This window comes from Dermacentor andersoni, chromosome 5, assembly GCF_023375885.2.
Source record: "Dermacentor andersoni chromosome 5, qqDerAnde1_hic_scaffold, whole genome shotgun sequence".
NCBI classification, from domain to species: domain Eukaryota; kingdom Metazoa; phylum Arthropoda; class Arachnida; order Ixodida; family Ixodidae; genus Dermacentor; species Dermacentor andersoni.
In genome coordinates, this window is record NC_092818.1 from 60605758 (window position 1) to 60631272 (window position 25515).

A 25515-nucleotide genomic window follows, 5' to 3' on the forward strand; every position below is an offset into this window, starting at 1 on the left:
CAAAAGCCATTCAACTGTGTGAAGGTGGATGACCAGCGAAGTTGTTTAGCACACGACACAGAGGTGACACAGAATTTTGAACAAAGGTATGAACACATGTATTGTCCCGATCGGTGGTCATTGTGACGATAGGTACGCACACATATTCTCGTATCACCTGTGTTACTAAGCATTTCTATGCCTACCCAACGAGAAATTTGTCCATCACGTAAGAAAATGAATGGCTCATACCCCCGTAAGCAATGGCTCATAACCCTGTAAGCAAGCAAAAAACAATTATCTACCTCGGAGTCTACTGATCTTTAAGATAGTGCCTACTGAAAACTAATATCCAAGTGTTGAGACGCATAAGCTTTTGCATGAATGAAGCGATTTTGGCATCACATTCGGGAGCCGAGTGTTTTCACACGCAGATTTAGTGACGGGCACGAAAAATATACAGAACCATAGCCGTAAACAGTAACAGATGCCCACTTAACAGTAAAGAATGCTCAATGCACAGGTAAAACGTCACCGGGCGACGTTTCTACGACCACAGCAAAGAACCATTGTGCAATGAATGAGGCACTTTTAAGTTATGCAAGTGTGCTACCTTCAATACATATATGAAAATTGTATCCCTTGCGCTCTAATAAAATATCTGGACTATCTGCATGATGTTACGTCGTCGACAGCGGCCCGGGTGGCGATGGAGGCGGCCCATTCAATTACGCCCATTCACGCGCTCCAGGCCGAAGTGCAATTAAATACGCTAGACGAACTGGTTCACCAGCGTCGCCAAGCTCATTCCGCAAAGCGCCATAATATCCCTAAAGCCGCAGCTCTTGAGAAGTATATGGCAGACGATTCGGTGATGCCCCGCGAATCCTGCCCGCCACGGCCACCGTGGCTTTATCAGCAAGTTACGGACAATCGGCCTCTGACTCGCATACACGCACGATCCGTTTGTCACCTTAGTGAGTCGAGTATAACAGCAAATAGCTCATCAACTACAAGTGCGAACTCTTCCTGTAGACATGTAGCCTATGTCGACGCTAGTGTGAGTGATTATCACGTCACCACGGCTATCGCTTGTCCGGAAATATTGACAGAAATAGCAATGTGCTCATATGCATGCTCCCATGCCTGGCCGTCGACACAGGCGGAGCTCTTGGCAATCCGAGACGCAATATCCATCCTCTGTCCGCTCCTTTTGCCGTCTAGTAGGCACATTGCCATCTTCACCGATTCCTCAGCTGCCACCCGTTATCTGCGGCGTGTTCTGAATTCCGACGTTTTGGCACAGGAGATTCAGGATACAGTTGAGCAATTACCCGTTACAGTACGTGTACAATGGATACGTCGCAATGCACGTCCCACACAAGCCTTAGTGGATGCAGCAAGTCATAATAAAACTCCTCGTCCACTTCAATCGGCCCCCACCTCTCCGGAGACAAGGCTCCTCACAGAAAAAGAATACCTTCGGCGCGCCACGCGAGCACTTCTCCCACCGTGTGGCACTGACCTCCCTGGCGGCCTAGCGCGCTGGGAAGAAGTCTTGCTACGAAGGTTACGCCTCCGTGTCGCGCTTACCCCTGCGGTAACCTGGTCGTAATCGGCACAGTACCGTACCTCCATCAGCGATTCGTGCTCCTTCCGTCCCGCTCCTGTCTGCGAGGTGGACACTGGGCACCTCCTCTGGACTTGCCCCTCTCTACACGCCCTCCGCCAGAAACACCTGCTTCGATGTGGACCACCCTCAGGTCGGCCGCCGGATGTAGACAGTTGGATCTTGGGGCCCCGCCAACGGTCACTGCTGGACTTCCTCCGAAAATCCAGCGTGTATCTACACGTGTAAATAAGTCTTTATGCCAGAAAGCACGCTGTCGCAATAAAAAAATCGTACAATCCCCGTTTAATCATGGTGACACCTGTATAAATAGGCATGCCACCAGATGACGCCAACAGCGGTTGTTCACTGCTGCTTGGGGCGTCCCTGTCGGTGGATGCATGGACGACACCACATCATCCCTTCCTTGAAAAGAACAGAACGTAACTGTAAACGTAGCTGCAGACAGCACGGCAACTTTGTACACACTGCAAAGTGCACACCACAGAAAAAAAGTACAGTGTGATCTGGTAACGTAGTGTCCAGACAGATTCCATGCCTTCCAGCGTCTTTTTGCCAGTCCATCGAAGTCCTCTGCAAAAGTCGCAGGTGGTTCACGCATTCGCAAGTCGGAGACCCCAGGCCCACTAGTTCGATTTCTAGCCGACGCTCGAAACGGTGAACAAGTAGTAGCAGCGTCCTGTGGTTCATGTCGTAATTTGGACGCTAGGGACCGGTGTCCATCGGCAGAAGCATGGCATATGAGTGCATAAGCCCGTCGTCTCAGAAAGCTGCGTCGTACGCAACCACATGGCGTCTGTAGACGTACGGCGCAGCAGAAATCCACAGGAGCCATATCTGGCTTGGTTTATCTGTCGCCCTACAAGTCCGGCAGCGAAGTGAACTGTGTCGCCTCTTCTCCCCCCTCGAGAGAAAACGGTTGGGGGTGCCTCGAAGCATGTAATGGAGGCGTACACATATTACACGTACACGTATTCTTCGGAGAAGTAGGCATCGAAACAGTATGCTTCACGGTCGTAGGCATAGGAGTAGGTATTGGGGTAGGCGTCGTATACGATCAAGGCTCAGGAGAGACCGCGTCGTAAGAGACGGCGTCGGAGGGCTAAGCTTAGTCGAGTGGGACCCGGATGCGTCTCCTCGGGATGCTCAGTACTCGTAGGGGCCCTTGTACACGACGTGCTGAGGACAGTAGGCGTCTCTCGCACGTCGGTGTCTTGCGTTCCGACTATGTCATTTCTTGATGCCACTGCAGTGGAGCGGCAAACGGATTTTATGTGCCCTCATTTTCCACAGTTGAAACAAATCGCATCTCGAGCTGGACATGTCGGTGAATTTGCGAGATGCTACCTGGAACCGCAGCGGTAGCAGGTGGTTGGTGGTAGGGGCGGACGCACGCCATGTTGACCCCTACCGAGTTCTAGCCGGGGATGCCGCTCGTGCCGTGGACTTTTATCTTGTTCTACTTGGCAGCGGTGGCCGATCGAATTCACCTGCGCGGTTGTAAATTGCCCCAAGTTCTGACCATTCTGCTCCTCCTTCCTCGCTGTTGATTCATTGAATGTCGTTACGAAGTGTTGCTCCAGCATCTTTAGCGTCTCCTCGTATACATCCGTGTACTCCGCGATCGATGAATCTATGGTCTTTCCTACCGGCGTCTGGGCCTCTTGGAGCTCGAAGTATGTATTGTTGGAATCCCAGCGCTGACTCCCGTTATTGCAATCGCACCGCTGGCACGAGTTGTTGCAAATGGGTCGCAAGCCCCAAGGGTAGCGTTGGCCTGGCGGCCTGGGGCACAACTGGAAGCATCCGAAGGTCCCGGCAAAGCATGAGTCGACTGGTAACAGAACAACTTGTTTATTCTAGCATCGCAAAAGAGCGGGCGGTCAGGTCGACCGAAGTGGAGATACGGGAGAGCACGTAACTCAACGGAAGAAATCGGAGCCTCTCTCTTGGCGTCCGGGGGCAGCTGCTCTTATACTCTCGGAGTTGAGGGCAAGAGGGAACGCCTCGATAGAAGCGCACGTGACTGGGCACGGACAGGCTGAGAGACACGTTGAGACGAGTGTAGTGACGCATCCGCCGGGCCGGCGCCGGTCAGACCTCCTCGCTTCACACTTGGGGAGCTCCTCTCCCCGGCTGCCGCGCTTTGACAAGCGTGGGCACCAACATGCACACACACACACACACGCACACTTGAAGACACGTGGCATTGAAACATGCCTGGACGCGCTTGGCGGGGAGGCGTATCGGCGGCGCTGAACGGGCCAAAATGTCCGCCGCTTTGAACGAAGCCCCGGCGTCCGTTGCATCCGCGCCGGCTATACCGCGCGTCGTAGGCGAAACGTAACAGTATGCAGGCCCTCAACCCCCAGGGCGGTCACAAGAATCCTCTTTTTGAAATCAGGAGTGGTGTCTCCGGCCAGTTCCACATAGACTTCGAAAACGCGACGCCACTTCGCCCACAGTATGGAGGGGCCGGACCCGGCGTCTGCAAAAAAGGTGGCGGCGGAATTCCACAAAGCATGCTTGTAGGGCGAACAGGGTCGTTGTCCGAGTAGGAGTACTCTGCAGCGCAGGTAAAACTGCAATGTCCTTAATTGGCTTCAGTAGTTGGATTGGTCTGGGCTTTGGCAGCGTCTAAGTTCACGTCGGCATAGATGAAATGCGCTGTAGCGTTAAGCGTCCGTGGTCCGAAGCAGTAGTAGAAGGGACACGCCCGGGTGTCAGCAGCAGCGCCGCAGCAAACGAGGCATACATGGGCAGCAACTTGGACGCGTAGCAGCAGCAGTCGTAGAGGTGGGATAGGGATGCGTCTCAGTAGCAATAAAGTCCCTCGCATCCATCGCAGAAGCATAATCCGAAGCAGCAGTATTGAGCAGTGTTAAGGTTCGGAAGTAGTGCCCGCAGCAGTAGAAGTCCCTTTCACCTGCTTCGCAATTGTTATGTCATCGACAGCGGCCCCGGCGGCGGCGGTGGCGGCGCCGTACAAGTGGGATCGCGCCGCAGGGCGTCGGCCGACGACATGGAAGGAAAGACAACAGGCGAAGAACCCCTCGTACAATCCCCGTTTAATCATCGTGACACCTGTATATATAGGCATGCCACCAGCTGACTCCAACAGCTCTTGTTCACTGCCGATTGGGGCGTCTCTGTCGGTGGACGCATGGACGACATCACACATGACAGCACGGCTCAAACACAAAGGATGTATGTATAGTACGTACATGTGACGAAACGCACGAGGACGGTGCGGTGCAATAGTGGTGAAGGAGGAAGACTAGGTTTGGTATAAACAGAGCTTCGCACGACCGCCATGGGTGTTGGTCACTGCTGCCTGCGCTTAGCTCTGCGCTTAGGAACTGCGTTCCTCGGTTCTGGATTCTCCTGCTTTGGGGGCTTAGGTCAAGTATCGGGTGGTATTTTCTTTGCTCAACTTGTAATTTCACATTACCTTTTTATATATATGTATTTTTTCTGATGTGTTTTTGTGTTAGCCTTGCTTGATGTCTGTATCATCATAAATTCGCAGCTGCTGCGTTCAAGAGAACAGTATCGAATGCCAAACACGAGTATGACGAAAAGCATCATGAATTCCTCTCTAAGCCCAGCAACAAAAACGCTCTGTTCAGATTCCTTCGCTATAGAAAATTCATACCAACACCAGCGAATACTGAATCGATAATACTTTCACCGCGCGAGTTATCTGCTTCTTTAGAATTCACAGGAAAGGGCTTAGCGCAACGCTTAACATCACGTTTGCCAAATGGGCCACTAAGGCCTCCCATCGCCGATGACTTCGTGGAAGTCACAGTGTCAAAGCTCTCTAATGTCCCTAGATCTCTGCCTGCCTCAGCTCCAGGTTTTGACGGCATTTCCGATGCCATGCTAAAAATGTTGTTTGAAATGTCTTCTGATGACATTCTGAACACGGTGAATTATTCTCTAAAAAATGCTTGGATCCATCCCACCAGAATGCAGGTCAGCCAAAATTATTCCGCTGCTTAAAAAACAAGGAGCTGGCTACAACCTTGACAACATTAGGCCTATCTCCCTTACGTCAAATATCGTAAAACTAATTGAAAGAGTTTTATATGTTCGTATGATGGATCATATATTCGAAAATTCGTTACTGAGCCCAAGTCAAATAGGTTTCCGGCCCGGTCTCTCCATTTGGTGTGCGCATGTAGATTTGGAAAGCCGCATCCAACTTGCTCAGCATAGAAAAGTTAGCACTTTAGTGACACTTGACATAGCAAAAGCTTATGAAAGCGTTGAGTACTCTCTACTGCTGGACAGATTACAGTCCTACAATTTTCCGAGATATATACGGCGTGGATTTTTGAATTTCTAAGAAACAGAAAATTTCATTGTTTTCAAAACGGCTTTTCTTCAAGAATGTTCGATCAGACAAGAGGGGTGCCCCAGGGGGCTGTTCTGTCTCCTATACTATTTAACCTGTTGAGCTCAGTACCACTGCATCAGGTTGTGAATATGTATGCCTATGCAGATGACATTGCATTTTTCGCGACAGCTAGAGATATCAATTCCCTTCACCTGTCTTTGCAAACGCACATCTGTACTCTACAGACGTGGCTTCACAATCTGCACCTGTCGCTAAACGTAAACAAAAGTGCAGTGCTTGTTTTTCCGCTCTCCGGGCCGTTACAGTTATCCTTAGTATGTGAACAGAGAACCATTCCTCAGGTAGAGTCGCTTAAATACTTGGATATCATACATGACGGAAAACTTAACTCGCGTTCTCACATAGAAAATATTGGAACGAAGGCGACACGAGCCGTAGGTTTACTACGTAGAATCAGTAACCGACGTTCTGGTATGCGAAGTGACATTAATTATGATTTATTGTATGTATGTACGACCGATGCTAGAATTTGGTTGTGTTTTGTTCTCCAGAAGTGCAATATATAAATTAAGACCCCTGGTTCTGTTAGAAAGAGAAGCTCTTCGACTATGTTTAGGTCTTCCTAAATTCGTTGCTAATAATGTATTATACCAGAAAGCGCGCCTACCTACTCTTCACGCACGATTTCGCATGCTTACGGTTCAAACCTACTAAAGAGCTTATGATTCTTCGCTACGACGTGGACAATATGCATTTATTAGTGACCCAAGTCCATTTTTTGAGACCACGTTGTCACGGTTCCATACCCCACAAGGTGTATTTGTGCAAGCACAATTAGCACCTTTAATGTTCGCCTTAGAGAAATAATTCCGCTTCATGGGTCTCCGGGGTCGCTGAAAATTGAATTTGCAGACATTTTTCCACACAATGCGAAATTTCTGCCCACAACATATTTGAATGACCGTTTAGAAGATTATTTGGCCCGTTTCAAAATAAACGTAATAGCGACTGATGCTTCTTCGTGTGAAGAGAAGGCAGGTGTGGGTATCTACTCACCATCCCTCGACTGGTCTTTTTCACTTCGCCTACCAGATTACACATCAGTCTTTCATACCGAACTTCTGGCAATAGTTCTTGCCTTGCGGAAATTACCCATTAATATTACAATCTTGAGTTACTATAGTCACATATTCTCTATCTGTATGCAGCGCACTTACTGCGTCTACAAAGTCGACAACAGGAAACACGTTTCATTCATTAGCTCTGCGTCACTTAGTTTAGTGCATATAGTATGGGTCCCTGGCCACCGAGACATTCATATTAATGAAATAGCCGATTCCTTAGCACGAGCTTCTTTAGCAGGTCCTGTGCTATGTGTGCTGCCGGCAACTGCGCCCATTACTGCAGCCAGGTATAGGCAATTTTCTTTGAGCGAGGACAAAAAAGCTCTGTCATTAGCAAAATCTTCAGATTTTTTACACCTAAATTATTCTTGGAACCGGCAATGGTGTCCTAACCGGAAATTTGAAGTTTCATTTACTAGGCTGCGTTGCCGTATTCCAACACTTAATTTTTATTTGCACAGATGTGGTCAGGCGGTATCCCCTCTATGCTACCTCTGCAATGAACCGGAAACTATAGGTCATTTTTTATTATCATGTCGGCGGTTTTCTACGCATCGAAAATTATTTCTACAAATTCCACTTCAAAATTTAGGATTACCTTTAAGCAGTACTGTTATACTCTCCCTTGGAGCAACAGTTTTGGGATATAGCCACAGGAACGTTTGCCTAGCCATTTATAATTTTCTATGTGGCACAAAAAGAATGCCTTGTTCATAGCTTTTAGTTTCAAGAATTTATTTATTTTTACTTCCAGTTTAGAAAATTCAAAAAGTAAAAACACAAATTCACAGTTTAGATCTTACTATTATTATTCATATTTACCTTACTTTTTTTCTTGATTCTTTTTCTTTTTAACAATCCTATCAACGCAAGGCTCACTATAGTATTGATCAATACTTTATCTCATGTATTCACACTTTATTTTGAGTCTTGGCTTATTTGTTTTCCTGTTTTCTCGTGTGTTATTTATTTATTAACCAATTTATTTTATTTTACCTATTGAATCATATTACCACCCGATTCGTGGCCTATCCCCCACAGTGGGTTTGTGCCATTAACTGAGGCTTCACCATCATCATCATCATCATGTCTCCTACGTTACACTAGTCGGCAGGATCGACCATGTCCTACATCATGACAACATCCAAAAAAGCCATCAACATCCCGAAGTACTCGGGAGCAACCGAGGACGTCCGCTTTGACAAGTGGCTCCAGCTCTTCGAGGTGAAAGACGGCGGCCGCTGCATGGACGGAGCGAGACAGGCTGTCCCATATATCCGACTACCTTGAAGGTGAGTCCTTCCTATTGTACCTTACCGAAGTGTTTGACACTGACGCATCTTGGGAGACCGTCACCCAATGCATGACACAACGCTTTATAAGCACCATTGCGGATCCTTTCCGTCAGTTCATTCATTGTCGGCTAATACCGGGCCAGAGCCTGAAGGATTACTTCAATGAAAAAAATGTTTCTGGGGCGTCTTGCCGGCCTAAAGGATGCGCACCTCATATCAGGACTCGTCGACGGCCTTCCCGCCGATATGGAGATGGCTTTTCCTGGGCTTAACCAGTCTACACGAGCGACGTGGCTTTCAGCTGCGCTGCAAGTAGAGTCAACTATGCAGCGACTTAAAACATACCGCGTTCTACCAGGCCGAAACACGCAGATCAACACAGCAAACGGCAGCGCCCATCAGCATCCACCTAATACACCGACACGAGCACCCGCGTTCGAATGCAGACACTGCGCAATGGATGACTTGCCTCGACACATACACTGGCACAATGAATGTCCACAAAGCGCAAGCATTTCCGCCCTCGCTACCAACCAGGGAAACGACGAGGGCGGCCCAAAACTCTGTTAATTCAATTTGATGGACTCATTAACGGGTACCCTGTCAGCGCTACTCTTGGTACAGGAGCTACGATTACCTGTATCAGCGAAGCAGTGTTGGCGGCTCTTCACCTACAAATAATGAGAGATTCATACATCAATGTTCAACAAGTTACATCATCTACCAAATCTTTGGGCCCCGTCAATCTAAAGATACAGAACGGAAAAATTGCGAAGGAAATTCAGGAACATGTTCTCCAAGGCATGACGAGCAACCTACCTCTTGGCTTGGACAGTGCCTGTCTCTAACTTGTCTGTGGATCTTGATACTGTGACTCTACTCCAAAAGAACGACATCCTCCGACCTCATCCACGAAACCATTCCACGGCTAATATGGACGATTGTTTGCAGGAAGTTGAAGTTTGTGACTAAATAAGTCAGAGGATGGCATTGAAGCAGCTTGTCCATAAGTACCAGGACATTTTTTTCCAAATCACAGACTGACATCTGGTGCATCACTAGCAAAACGCATCGCATTCCTCTCACCAACAATGCTCCCATCCGACCTTCTCACACAAGGAGTGATACGACTGTCCACGTCACCGTACGCTGCGCTGACGCTTCTGGGCGAGAATAAAGAAGGACGCACGCGTTTCTGCGTAGATTACCGCAAGCTAAACGCAGTGACGGTGCCCGACTATCAACCCATCCCTCGCAATGAGGACGTTCTTGACTCTCTCGGGAAATGACGTATTTCTCGACGTTAGACATAACATCAGGTTACTGGCACGTGAGGATGCATCCGGAAGACATTCCGAAAAGGGCCTTTGTCACACGTACCGGTCACTACGAATGGCTTGCCATGCCTTTTGGTCTCCGGAACGCTCCAGCCACTTTCTAACGGGCTGTGAAGTCCATCTTGACCAAACACTTCTTGAGGCACGTCACGAACTACTTTGATAACATTGTCGTCTATTCTGACACTTTTCCAGACCATTTGAAGCATCTAGATGCATTCTAAACGTTTTTAGAAGCGAATGCGTTAAACTTCAATTGAAGAAATGTCAATTCGCACAAACTTACATTGAGTACCTGGGGTACAGGGTTTCAAATGGCACAGTCACTCCGAAACAAAGCAACGTAGAGGCAATCCTGCGGTTTCCCACGCCATCACGCCCTAAAGAGTTACAGCGTTTTCTCGGCACCGTCAATGTTTAATTGCCCGCTTCAGTTAAATTGCTCACCCACTGACACGCCTACTCAGCAAAGACACCACCTGGAACTGGGACCTTGATTTTGAACTGGCTTTCACTCAGTTTAAGAAATGTGTAACGGAAGAACCAATCCTTGCCATCTACGATACTACCATACCTTGTGTACTCTACTGCGATGCGTCCAACAAAGGTATCGGCGCCGTCTTTAAGCAGGCTGATGATGGTTGAGAGCATCCAGTTGCATACCATTCACCCAAGCTGCTAAAACATTAAATCAATTACGCCATCACAGAACTTGAATGTTTAGAAATTACTGATGCCATCGATAAACGGCATTGTTATCTACATGGAAAAGCTTTCACCGATCACGTGGCATTGCGTGACTTATAAACATGAAAAATCCTCGAGGCCGTCTGTTCCCATGGTCCTTGAAGCTCTCCATGAACGACGTAAACATCCAGCACCAAAAGTGCATTAAGATCGACTCCGATGCACAGTCTAGAACACCTATCCTTCAGCTCTTATTTGCTGAACAACTGTGAGAGCACCACCACGACAAACCGCCTTGTAAGCATATACCATTGAGAATGGAATGACCATAGTGATGCGCAGAGGATGCGCAGAGGAATACGAAAAGTCTACGTTCCTTTTGCTCTCCGGTATTCTCTTGTTCAGAAGGCTCATGACGCTTTCGGTCATGTCGGAGTAAGCAAGACATTACGACTTCTCTCTCCACGATATTATTGGCCTGACATCATCACCGACGTTTCCGAATACGTTCGACACTGCAATACTTGCCAGCGCTGAAAGACGACGAAAACCAAAGGTTTTGATTTCTTGGAATCGTTACAACCCGCAGAGCAACCATTTGATCTTCTGGCCCGGGACACTATCGAAGGTTTTGCCAACTACGGTTCCTTCAAAAGATTACTTCACTTGGGCGTTGACCCTGCACCCGTTATGTATGGGCTTTTGCACATATAAATGAGACTTGCGATGCCTACATTTCTTGCCTGAAGAGTATCATCATTGCTGGAAAGCCTCGGAAGTTCCTTTCCGACGGCGACACAGGATTCACCCCTGGCAAGTTCAAGCAATTCCTCAAACACAACAACATGCATCAGCTTTATACAAGCTCACAATGCCCACTGTGTAATGGCTTAAATGAGCGCACTCATCAGTCCATAGTCACTCGTCTCTGCTGGAAGATCAATGACGAACCCCGAAAATCATGGACGCGTCTCCTCTATGACGTTGTCGACGAGTACAACAAAACATCCCACGAGGTCACGGGCTACCCACCCTGCTTTCTTATGTATGGCACACCATCTTACCAAATAGCTCACCTCCAACGTTACCGAGAGCCCGCAGGAAGCTCGCGCAAACGCGGTTCGCAATTCCCTGGCATATCACGAGAAAACAAACTCATATATCACAAATTTCTTCCCTCAGAGCTTCAAGTGGGGGACTGCGTTCTATACGAGACCCTGGCGCCCCAACCGCGGTAAACTCAGTGCAATAATAGAAGGACCGTATACGATCACACGCAAAATATCTGCTGTAAACTACGAGGTCGACCGCAGCGTGACTCCACTCGGCCGCCAGACTGACATCGTTCATGTGGGGAGATTAAGACGATATCATCCGACCTTACAACTACGACTCTCTCGGGGGGAGGAAGAAGCGTGTGATGAACCGAACCAGGACGATGCAGTGCAATAGTGGTGAAGGATGAAATCGATGTTTGGATTAAACAGAGTTTCGCACGACCGCCATGTCTCCTGCGTTACATACATTGGTGGTTTAAACGCTGCCTCGCAGCATAACACAATCCATTCCCGTGAAAACGTAATACATTCCCTCTGAGCAACAGTGTAGCTGCTGATTAAATAATATACTACGAAAGGAAACTGTTTGAAGCTTTAGTTTTCGTCGACAACTACACTGCGCTGCTTTTCTTTGGGGATTCAACATTGTTGAAACGTATTTACACCGAGGTTAGACGCAATAAAATAAGGTATTAGGTATTTCAGAAAGGCAAACTAGTGCCACTGCGTGTAGGCTCGGCTTGATATTGCGCATGGTTTTCTAGGTAAAATAAATATTCCTAATGTAAGATGCGCTAAAAAATCCCGAACACTGAATAGTGCGTAAAACATTTCGAAGTATCTTTGCAATGCTTGATAGTTGTGCAAACAGCTTACCACCAGTGAAGAACTTGTCTTGAATAATACTTGAATGTCTGGTCTCTTATGTGGCTCGAGTTGGGAGTATCCGCCGGATCAGATTGCGGGCATCGCAGCTTATTTCAAAGGGCAAGGTAAATTGATTCCTGACGATGCGGACAGTTGTTGCCTTCGGTGACTTTGCGAAAAACGGCGGGTGGCCGACAAGCATTGTGAATCTGCAGAAAAGAGCAACAAAGTTCCTTGATCACTATGCAGAAGCAGTACGAAGACGAGGGAAACTACTAAGGGCTACCATGCAACGAACGGATCAGACGCCCAGACGTCATGGACGATATGTTCGTTCAGCCACTAATTCAATTTTTACACGAGGACGGACTCCATGCTTTTCTTTAGGTACACATCGAAGCTGCTGACCAGCTGCATAAAAATGCTGAACAGAGCCAACGTAGCGCATACTGGACATGCGCCACATCTATAACCACTGGAAGAATTGTGAAAAGAAAAAGTTTACAATAGGATCTTACCCTGGTTATGCAAATATGCCCCAAGCAGCCCCGTGCAGGCTGACGATAGTCGTATGCTATGCAAAGCGACGTGTGAAGTGAAGGCAGATGATAGCAGCGTGCAGTGCTTAATTTTATTACCGAGATTGATAACAAAGGTTAAGTCGAGCTGATGCAATTTCTCTCTGTTCCGAAGGCTTTGTCTCTCCGCTACGACGAATCCTGCTCTTGGTATTGAAGAGGCTCTCGCCTGCACACAGGTAACGTAAGTCTCAGGTAGAGAGCAAGTTACTGAGAAAACTGGGTATTGGTACTTTCTTCGTGCAGAAAAATCGAAGCAGGACTTTTGATTCCAAAGAATTGTGTCAAATGCATCTCCAAGTAAGGCACCGCACTAACCGGAGACGAAAGGTTCGAAACATGAAATGTGCGTTGTTACTCGAGGTACAAGTATGAAATAACTTAGTTGGATAAGTATTTTCCTTTTCTTCTGCGCATACGTGCTAAGGTGAGTGAACTGCCAATATAACATAAACATGAAGCACGCCTACATTTTTACACAGGCGACAAACAAATGCCTGCAACACTCCCAAGATGTGGTTGCTCAAAGCATTCAAACCAAGTAAGGAGTGCACATGCAACTACCTTAATACGCTGAGCCCTTGAAGTTATTTGATAGGTTAATTAGTTCAGCAGTGAGTGCAGATTCTTGCTCACAAGCTTCGAAAGATAGTCATCACAAAATACGCTCTCAAGGAGTCGCACATAAGCTTCAAGTTTCATTTGTCAGGGGGCTCAGAATTTTGCACATTACCTTACACATAGGGTAGTTTTAAATTACGCCATTTCTTAAACGCAAAAAAAAAACGTTTGGTAGGGGCCAATGGTTAAAACAAACTGTACTCCTCGTTAGTTCTTCAGTGCAGCGATAGTCACGGGTTACGCCAGCGAACTGGAAAACAGCAGCAAAATGACGGCACCTCCATTATCCTCCTCTGATTCCCGGCCGTAGGACGGCGATTTAATTAATGCTTCGAAGACGTATTACTAAAGCTAAACGAATGGGCCCTCCTCCCTGCCTTGGAACACGAAATGGCACTGGTTGCCCATTCATTGAATGACCAGCCGTATCGTTTGCTCCGTCGCATGAAATAAAGACAGCGTACAATATTTTTAAGACCGTGATACACTCACGCCACACATCCGATGGTACATACGTCGACGCCGAAGGTGTAGGTTTTGCCAGCAATTATCTCCGGGGCCATGAAGTTGAGCGTTCCGCATATGTTCTTCCTCTCCCCCTTGTATTGGACGCGAGTTGAAAGCTTGAAATCGGCAACTTTCAAGTCCATTGGCTCATTCAGTAGCAGATTTGCCAGCCTCAAGTCTCTGTGTATAACTTTCTGCTCCAGAGGTAGCGCGACGCAAGCAGGAGCTGGTGAATGAGCAAAATATCCTGTCTCATATTCTGTGAGCTTCTGTCGTCGTTTGAGCATCTCCTGCAGACTCGAAGAGAGAGAAAGCGTCACATATGCGGCAAGGAAAAATTTATTTCGTTATTTCGAAGCATTAGAGCAAGGGGGTGCATTACACAAAACAAAACACACATTTCTTTCCTAAAGCATGAAAGAAATTATTAGAAATGATAGCAATACTATCCCACTCAGAAGGCTTGCTCGCAACAGCTGCGCGCGCGTGCTCGTTACATGACGTCAGCACCGGAGAGGGCGCGTAAGGTGCGCTTCGAGCGTCGCTCGCTAGGGGGCTACGCCCCGCCAGGTGGCGCGCGCGCTGCGCTTCCTCCTATGCTTCCTGCGCTTCATCCTGTGGCAGTTGCCACAGGATGAAGTAACCAGTAAATGGGAAATATACCGGGAGAAAAAGTCGTGGTTCAAATACTGGTGCAAGCAAAATTAAAAGGTGAAAGTGAACGTTGGTTGTCAGAAATGCGTGAGAAAAAGAAGGCCGCACCTAGAATATTTTGGAGTCACATAAAATTATTAGGCAGGAACTCAACAACAATACAACAACATATCCTAGACGAAGATGAAAACAGACTGGAAGGAGAAGCGGCAATAAATTACAGCCAAAAAGTAACAGCCGAATCTTTCCAAGGCAAGGACGAGGTTGTATTTGAAGAAAAAAAGAGCATGAAAGAGACCCAAGTGGAAAAGGAGCTGGTGCTGACAAATTTAGACTGGAAGAAAGCGGAAGAGAAAATTCCTAAGCGCATAAGCGCACAGCCACAGGGCTAGACGAGGTTCCCGTTAGGCTGATAAATGAATTGGGACCAAAAAGTAAGGAAGCTCTGGTGAAAGCAGTGGAAAAAACTTTAAAAGATAGACGAATACCAGACAGTTGGCGACAAAGTAGAATGAATTTAGTTTATAAAGGTAAGGGGGAGAAAGACAGAATTCAGTCGTATAGACCGTTGACCATTACATCGGTGATATACAGGCTAGCAATGCAGGCAATCAAATTAAAGCTTCAAGCATGGGCAGAGAATAATGGCATTTTGGGAGAGCTTCAGAATGGCTTTAGAATAGGTAGGCGTTTGGATGATAACTTGTTTGTTCTTACTCAGTGTATTGAAATATCAAAAGCAGAAAGCAGACCGTTGTATGTGGCCTTTTTGGACATTACAGGAGCCTACGAAAACGTAGACCGCAACATTTTGTGTGATATTCTGGAAGGGGAAGGCTTAGGTAACGATTGTCTACAGCTTTTGAGAGAGATTTACCTAGAAAATACCGTTTGCGTTGAATGGGAAGGGATGAGGAGCGCGGAGAAAGTTCATATCAACAAGGGACTGAGGCAGGGGTGCCCTTTATCCCCGCTGCTGTTTATGATGTACATGGTGAGAATGAAGAGGGCGCTAGAAGGAAGTAATATCGGGTTTAATCTCTCATACAAACAGGCAGGTACAGTAATAGAGCAGCAACTCCCAGGTTTATTTTATGCGGATGACATTGTGTTGCTCGCTAACAAGCAAAGCGATTTGCAACGTCTCGCTAATATCTGTGGACAGGAAGGCAACAATTTAGGTTTGAAATTTAGTGTTAGAAAATCAGGTGTTATGGTATTCAATGAAAACAGTGAACAGACAGTGGAGATACAGGGCCAAGAAATACCTCGGGTAACAGAATATACATACCTTGGTATATGGATAAACGAAGGCAATGGATATATGGAAACACAGGAAAAAACCATAAGAGTAAAGGGGAAGAGAAATGCAGCCATAATGAAGCACAGAGCGCTATGGGGATGCAATAGGTACGAGGTCCTCCGACGTATGTGGAAAGGGGTAATGGTTCCAGGACTTACTTTTGGAAATGCGGTTGTTTGCTTTAAATCAGGGGTACAATCAGGACTCGACGGGAACCAAAGGTCAGTGGGTCGCCTCGCATTGGGCGCTCACGGGAAGACTACAAATGAAGCTGTGCAGGGGGATATGGGCTGGACTAGTTTTAAAGTGAGGGAAGCTCGCAGTAAAATTGAGTATGAAGAACGGCTGAGGAATATGGAAGAAAGTAAATAGGCTGGGAAAGTGTTCAAGTATCTGTACAGGCAAAACATTGATTCACAGTGGAGGAAAAGAACTAGGAAGCTTACCAGCAAGTATGCGGCCTGTGGAGTGGGCAACACAGCAACAAGGAAGGTCAAGCGGAAAGTCAGAGAAGCTGAATTAATCTCATGGGTGGCGGCAATGGAAAAGAAACCTGCCATGAGTAACTACTTAAGAGGAAAGAACGAAATCAGGAAAGAAACCATTTATGATAACTCAAAGGGAAGCTCATTACTTTTCGAAGCGAGATCGGGATGCCTTAGAACACGCACCTATAAAGCGAGATATAAGAAGGAAGAAGAAGCATGTGCTTGCTGCGGTAAAACTAGGGAAACGACGGAGCATATTTTATTAGAATGTGAAGACGTCTACCCAGCGGTCGATTTAGGCACCACTGGCCTCCTTGAAGCCCTTGGGTTCAGCGGGAGCAGTGGTAAAGCAAACAGGTCCGCAATAGACATTAGTAAGAGGCGATTGGAGGATTGGTGGAAGAAAAGTAGGGAAACGACAAAAGACGGAGACGTACAAAAGCACAATTCGCAATAGGGGATCAGAAAGTTTGGACGTGGTAGTTCATAGTGTTTTTTTTTTTTCTTTTTTCATTGGTTAACCTAGGTAGAATATTAGGCAGCATAGTAGCAAGAGCTTGGTGGCGCAACCCACCGCCCCGTTCCAAAGGGGACGCTCATAACATCCATCCATCCATCCTAAAGCCCCTTAAACTTCGTAATGTAGCGACACTCTGCTTCTCCGCCTTCACTCCTCGTTTCTCTTTCACACTCCCTCCTCGACCATGGCGCCACCTCCACTGCTCGAGCGTAGCAACGGCGCCAACACACGCTCCTCACCACTCCGTAGACGCTTCTTGAGCAAAAATGGCGCTGAAACAAGGCGCGAGGGCCCACATGATGCTATTAGGCCAGTAGCGACGCGGCGTCGGCCTCGGCCAGAGCACGCGAGGAGGATGCGGCATTCTTCAAAGCGTGGCGCTACTTTACGCAGTTTAAGTGGCTTTACTTCCTCCTTATTCCTCCTAGCCCTCTCGCGCTCCTCGCCCGCATATCGTGTCAGGGTAAATAAGTTCGCTCGCTTTACCTAACGAACACCAACGCCGAGCTGCGAGTGCCACTAAGAGACACCTAAGTCAAAGAACAGGGTCGCGTACCATTTTTTTTAGTATTTTTCATACTACATCGCAGCTCGCAATACCGATATGGAGGTGCCATTGCGTCGTTTGCCATTTGTAAAAGGCAAATGACGTAAGATAACACAGAGTAAAATAACAATAACTATTTCAAATATAGTCTTTTGAGATGTTTGTCTTGGCGCTCTTTGGCCATACCTGGCCCTTGCGCCAGTAAAAACCACACATTCATTCATTCATACCATTCAGTAATATTAAAGCTTATAGTAGGCTTCACAGGATCAAAACAAAAATTAATAAATGCCAGGCAGAGTTTGCGCTACATGGATGCTGAGATATGCGTGAAAAAAAATACTGACAGCCACTTTAACGTACTGTAAAGAGGATGAAGGCGAAAGCCTGCACGCTCACGAGTCATTCATTAAATTACTTGATATTCTCATTCGAACGCGTTGTTACTTCCTGTCACCTGTTTGGTCGCACCAAAGGTCGCGGGTTCGACTCCCACCAAAGGACGTGGGTTCGAGTGCCTTAACTCTATCTTGGTTAAATTCACCCTCATCATCAGCCTGTTTTATGTCCACTGGAGGAAGAAGGCCTCTCCCTGCGATCTCCAATTACCCCTGTCCTGCGCCAACCGACTGCAGCTAGCGCACGCGAATTTCCGAATTTCATCGCTCCGCCTAGTATTCTGTCGTCCTCGATTGCGTTTCCCTTCTTTGGTACCCATTCTGTAATCCTAATGGTCCAACAGTTTATAACCGGCGCATTCATGACCTGCCCAGCTCCATTTTTTTTTCTCTTGAATTCGCCCTAATTAACATCACATGTCGTGATTTCGAGTCACACCAAAGATCGTGGGTTCAAGTGCCCTAATTAACTCCAAGTTTGTGGGTTCGACTCCTACCCAAGGTTCTGGGTTCAAGTGCCCTAAATAACTCTCTATCTTGTTTAACTTCGCCCTAATTAACACCAAAGTTCGTGGGTTCAACTCCCACCAAAGGTCGTGGGTTCGAGTGCCTTAACTGTACCCTAATTAACTGTGCCTTAACTTCGCCTTAACACCCAACATCGTAGGTTCGACTCGCACCAACGGTCGTTGGTTCGAGTCCCACCAATGGTCGTGGCTGGCGCAGTGACTGCAGTACGAGCCCTGCTACGTCGAGCAAGATACAGGGGACTTTGCATCACATTAACGATTTAAGTGAGCCTCTCATTATAGCAGCATAGCTATTCATTCCGCTCATGAACGCCCTGCGCGTTTCAACAGGAAGTCAACAATTTTGCTTTTGAAATTTTCGCTGCTTCCTTTGTCCATGGCGATGCACTGATAAATCCGGTGAAGTGTCTCTGGCCGGAAGAGAAATCTCATAATTAAGGACCGAATCACGCCAAGCTGCTACAGTGACGCGGTAGCAAGTAGTGCGCTCCGCAATATGGATCGCCAAAAGAGGCCAGAGCTAACGGCGATAGAAGAGAACAGACTTTTTTTTCGTGTTGGTGCAGTAGGACTCCTTGTGCAATGGTAAACTTCAATTATAGAACAAGGTATACCCGCCGCGAGGGCTTAGCGGCTATGATGTTGTGCTGCTAACCACGAGATCGCAGGATCAAATCCCGGCCGCGTCGGCCGCATTTCGATGGCGGGCGAAATGCAAAAACCCCCGTGTCCAGTGCACTGCGGAACACGTTGAAGATCCGCCTGTGGTCAAAACTAATCCGGAGTGCCTCACTACGGCGTGCCCCACCGTCAAATTGTAGTTTTGGCTCGAATAACCCAGCAATTCAATTCAAATTTTTAGAACATCTCATCATTTATTGCACCAGCAAAGCTTAAACCGTATTAACGAGAAAATGAACCAACATGAAAACTATACCATCGACAAGACGAAAACTATCGCCGACGAGCTGAGATCGTCCTTGAGTGTTTTTACCCGGAACGCAAAGATAACCCCAGTTCATCATAAATAGCAATACAGGAGCTAAAGGCCAACTGCAGATAAATTTTACTTTGCCTACGGCTAAATTTGTTATAAGCAAATCCTGTGTGCTACTGAAGGAATCTTCGCAACGCTGCAGGGCTGGTAATTCTCTAGCATTTTTATTAGCAGCCTTTTACTTGCACCTCAGAAGACGCTTGCACCTAGTGGTTGACGAATTTGACGTGTCTCAGAATGTTGCCTTAAGAGATTCTTCTGCGTGACGTGGGCAGTCGAAGGCGGTGGCTAATCGCAGAGTCATGCCGTTCGCCGCTCCTGGCGAGTGGTAATTGCGTTTTTTTTTTTTATGTTTCGGTATTCAGAACTACTGCTCTTGCGAGCCTTTACGACAATTGCGCTCCCCCTTAGACGCAAATTTTTGCACGGAGGTTGCTTATACACTCCCATAAACTACGCTCTTTACGCGGCCCAATTGCACAATCCACCTTCCGTACCTTTCATGACAGGCTTTGCGGGATCTCTGTCAAGTTACTCGTCAACTGCGCACCATGAACGTGTTGCATTAGTCATTGCGTTTGCCTGCCTCCACTTGACAGCAAAACAGACTTGTCCGGGCGTTTGCTCCACCAAGTGGAGTATAGCAACACCGTTGGACAGAAGACACTGCTCGTTCGAAAGGCACTTCGGGAAATGATATGACGAGAAGCTGCCCGCAAAACACTCCTTCACTCAACAATTTTCACCAAGGAGTCACCGTCGCGCGTCACTCACAGAGTCGTTATAACCAACTTTATGATGTGAACGAAACGCAGTGACCATTTGAGCCAAGATGTGGCGCTGCCATATCCTGCGTAGTACCTATGCTGTAAGCGTAATTGAGAAAGGACATCCTGTAATGCGGCAGCCAGTGTCACATGCCGAGACGTGGCTAAGGGTGGAAGGGAATACATACCTGTCGTCTGCAATGCTCAAGGAGGAGGTAGACGTTGTTTCTGCCTTCGAAGCATCGATACATTTCCACAATATGTGGGTGCTTTAGGCTCTTCTGTATTTCCACCTCAGTGGCGATCTGCACACAACAGATGCAGTATTGAACAACAGCATAGAATCTACTAGGTAAACAAAGAAGAAAAAGATTCGCAGGACGACTACCAGTGTGTAACGCGAATGCTTAAGAGGAAGCTTTAGCTCAGGTGCTCCTAACTAAATCTAAATACACGTAAAAGGAGAATTCGTTTCTCTCGGCAACCACTGCACCAAATATGGCGAGGTATGCTGCATTTAAAAGGAAATTTAGAATCTAGTGACTGTTGGTTTCAAATTATTTATTTACGTCGTCAAATTTTTATTGAAATGTAGCAAAAACCGAAAATTTTCAGAAAACAAACTATGAAGTTTACAACTCTGTACCTCAGCAATGAAAATGGTATCACAATTATGGGAATTGCATCTAGTAGTACATATAAAGCGGAAAAAATTCATATGTTACACATGAATCTCAAAAATTTAGTAACATGGAAATACAGCTTTTGCGGAACCCTCATACACAACGTAACAAATTAACGTAATATATAAAATATCAAAGTTGTCCCCTTTCAATGATCTAGTGGATGCCGTTTACAGAACCGCGATGTCTGTTCTTGATGCAGAGCTAATTTGTAAACTCCGTGCTTCTATTTTTGTCAAACGCTTGCATTTTTGAAAATCTTAACACCATTCAGTACCTAAACAGAAATTCCACTTAAAGCAGCCACTAGAATTTAACTTTCTCTCTCAAACACAACAAATTTCATTAAAATCGGTCCAGTGGTTATCTCCGAAAAACGTTTTTGCCTTTTACATTTGAATAGACCGCGTCGGAGGTGGGCCCGAGCGAAAGCATCCTCGTTATTAAGTGCCCAGGAAAATACATACACAGCTTCTTCGATGGTGTCGTGCAGAAACCGCATAAGGCTGTAATGCGGCCACTGTTTCTTTGCACTTTCTTGGGAGCCGCTTCCAATGCGCGAGGCATCTTTGTTCTCTTTTTTCTTTTTCAGAAATGTGTCGCGGAAGCTGCGCCAGCGGGTCCACAGAAAATACATACACAGCTTCTTCGATGGTGTCGTGCAGAAACCGCATAAGGCTCGTCGGGCCTCACTGAAAATGGATAGACGGAAACACGCACGAGTCAAACACCAGCGCGTGCACATATGGAAGTGCTTCACTTCCTTGGGGCAAAAACATCAACACCGTACAGCTGTACGAGACACTTACCATTTGGCCTTGCTCCCCTCAAGACTTCTGGAACTTCAATCCACAGACGATCTCGAAGATCGGAGTCCCGGCACTTTTCTAATCGTCTGCTCCACATAAGTGGCCTCTTCTCCACTTCGGCTGTAAGCATTTCGTTAAATGGTATCCGTGCCATCGCGCACGTGCGACACAGAAAATAAGTTGTAGGATCCCTAAAGCTCCGCAAAAACTCCAGCGCTGATGTGCGAGGAAAAAGCACCTCTGTGGGGACGAACGGCTCGGGTCGACAGCGTCGTACTGACCCTCGCTGGCGCCGTCTGCAAGAACGCGTGCCCTGGTGGACGCTTGCAAACGTGGAGCAAAATATTTTAAAAGCGCGCCGCACGATGACGTACGCCTCCTATTGGTCGGCCGTCTCCACCGCATCTGCGTTCTCGCGAAGTTTGTGTACACAAACGGGCTCCTATATCGCCAATAGACTCCGGCCTCGCACGGCCTCTGCCCGAGCGCCGGCCATCGCCCCTGGATGATGCTGACGTCTGCTGCCTGAAACCAACTCTCCCTTTCCCCCTCTATCCTCTCATCTTTCTTTCCCCGCCCCCATTCCCCATTACGCTGCGCCGTGCTCCCATATGGGCTGCAGAACTGAGCGTATTTTCCCTCTCCCAAATCACGAAGAAGCACGACGAACATGGAAAAAATCGCACGCACGAATTAAGGGTCCGGCCGCCTATTTCCCGCAGCAGGGAATTCGCAAGTGCGAAATCGCTGACAAGATCGCACCACGTGAAAAGGGCTTCAGATAGATTTCCTGACGTTTACTCTCCGTTTCGCACAGACCAGTGTAGCAAGCACCCCGGCTGCTCAGCAGGAACGCTGTGTGCGCGCGCGGCGTTGATGCAACGGCTCAAGCCAGCAGCGAAAGAACGCTTCCTTGCGTCAGTGCGCGTCTCTGGAGACCTACATTGGCCGCGCATGCGCGTCGACGCAAGGACGGCACGACCACGGCGACGGCGCAAACGCGCCTCGCCCATCACAATAATAACCCGCAACATATGGCCTGCGGCTTAGTATGGCCCGGGCACCTCTACGGCGCTCCTCAGAGCACCCAAGCGTCTCCGGCTCGATTTGGTCAGCCCGTCAATGTGGTCGCAGGTGCCCTGGGCGGATACGACCATGTTTGTAGCTCCTGACTGAACATTAGAAAAAACGGGGACTGGGCTAACTATCGACGATGATCAACCCAACGTCTAGATTCGCCATGGTGTTACGAACTCGACGCAGGAACCATCACATGTTAATGGAATGTGTACGCACACCGGTTCAGATATCAGATCATCCTCATACTTCATCCTTACGTCGCATTGACGAATACTCGCTCGCAAGTCCTTACTTTCGCAGGGCACCGAACTACAGCAGTATATTAAATTTCATGCGGTTGTTCCGAGCGGCAAGACAGTGTCACCAAAATTTGCGAGCAGACTTGCCTAACAAAAACCTGGCAAGCAGTGTTTATAGCACGTGCTTGTCGCAACGCTCCCGAAGTAACTAAACGAAAGCAATGGGTCGTATTTCCTAATTCTCTGGCGTTTCCAGGCTGATTCGGACGCGACCTGGACGCCGTCGTCGCCGTAATCGGCCGGCAAATTGACGTGCGGCGACCAAGCAGGAAACGCGAGGACAATACCCAATAATGGATCGTTACAAAATACTGCAGCTACGTTAAATACAGCTTTACGGGCCCGTAAGACAACGCGCACGACAGTGACGGCAAAATGGTAATGGAACAGACGCTCACCATCGCTCACAGTCAAACAAAGCACATCGGACTTACGGTTTGTTTGTCGCCCCTGGGGTGGAAAGATCGGTTCGTTCAAAAGGCGAATGCGTGGCGAGGATGCGAACGGTTGCAGCGTAACTCCAGAAATCAAACTGTCCGGATGGACTGGCCAAAAAAGATGCTGTACGTGGCCCAGAAACTTACCTGCATGGCGTGAGTAGTTTCCATGGCGTCTACTTTGTGCACGAGCGAAAACACCAGTGGAACGCAGAAGACAAGCTGCAAAAGTTCTCCGCTTCGGTCGGCGTTGGTTGGTTGTCCGATGCTGACGTCGTTGTCCTCGTGATCGAAACTCTCGAAACTTTCTTTGTTCTCTTTCACTGCTGTCGAGGAGGCGTTGGAGGCGTTCTCTCTTCGGAAGCACAGAAATTTCACCGCAGCGCGAGCGCAGCTGCGAAGGTCGGCAGTTCTTCGCTTCTTCGTCGTCGCGTTCGTTGGTCCCGGTTCCAGGCAATTCCGCGGTCGTTTAATGGCGCGCACTTCATTACCATTTCCAAAACTAGATCCAGATAGCATACATATATACCGAGGCATGTGGGCCACAGTGATGTGCTAATCTTTTGGCGCTACCAGCGTCGGAGACGTGTGCTATCGGGACTAAATGTATAACACAATTTTTCGCGCCACCTCCACCATTCGAGTTAACGGAGTTACCAAAAACTGGTCACATATCATTTCGGTATTTCCAAACCGTGTATGTATAGTGACTTGTTACGAATAAAGAAGTATTTATAGCGTTAGAAATATAAAGAAAGCACTATTCGTATTAGCTGACAGGCCGAGCGAATTCATTGAAAGCGAGAAAAAAAGAAGCGCAGTCAAGGGTGACACATTAATCTACATTTTACCGAGCATAAAATACGTAGAGATCGGTAGAAGAGGACTTCAGCCGGCAGTGTATTCAAGTATTATTGGTTTATGAAGGGTGATAATTTTTTCTTCACAGTACTGCAGGCCATGACAGGACCAAGCACGAGTGATGAATGATGAATAAATAAATAGCTCTGGTGTTGCCATAGGTGGAAAGTTTTCATTTATCCAGGGAGGCTGGTGCCCGAAAGCTTTGTGTATATATATATATATATATATATATATATATATATATATATATATATTTCCTCAAGTGTAATTTGAGGAAACTTCGTGTGACCTCGAAGAATTGTTTACTGAAATGACAGCCTTATATGAGTATTTACAAAGTAGGAGAGAGTTCAATTTCACAGTCTGAGTCCTCTCGCGTCACCAAGAAACTGGCGTCTCCCGGTGGTGTAATCTTCCTTCGTGTAATTTTCTTATACTTCGCTATCACTAATACTACTTCGCCTTTCCGGCGAAACTACAGCCTCTCTTTTTCTTTTCTCTCTCTCTCTCTATCTTCAAGAAAAGCTGTGAGTCTGAGCATAAGCGCAGCTGCGCACGACTGCTTTTGATTCTGATTTCGAGTGAATCCGGCTTGGCCTTATTTAGGTTACTGGGTGAATTACATATATATATAATTATTACCTCTGCATGCAAATGACGATCCCTAAGAAATGTTTTAAAATATTTGAAAAGTTTCTCTATCTTTCTTTTTTTCTCATGAGTCGTTACCACTGCTTATTGGAAAGAGAATCAATACTGCGACACATACCATTCACGCGTGTTTTCCATGTCTTTGATAAAAGACTCTGCCGAAGGGGTCACCGAAGTCTGCAGGTTCTTTTCAGGGTCAAAAAAGCACGCAAGGCAATTTGAAGCGAGGTTAACATGCAGCAACATATTCATTCTCTAGGCGCAGGCCATACCACTAGAAATAATTGTTAATTGGCTACATCCTTCTCTTTAAAGATATTATAAACTTTGTCATGTGTACATATTTAAATATATTGTGTCTGTGCACGGTGTTTACAGAGGAAATTTTAAAGGAAAACATATTGAAGCGAGAAAATACGGATAAGGTGGCCGCCGCTGGTGC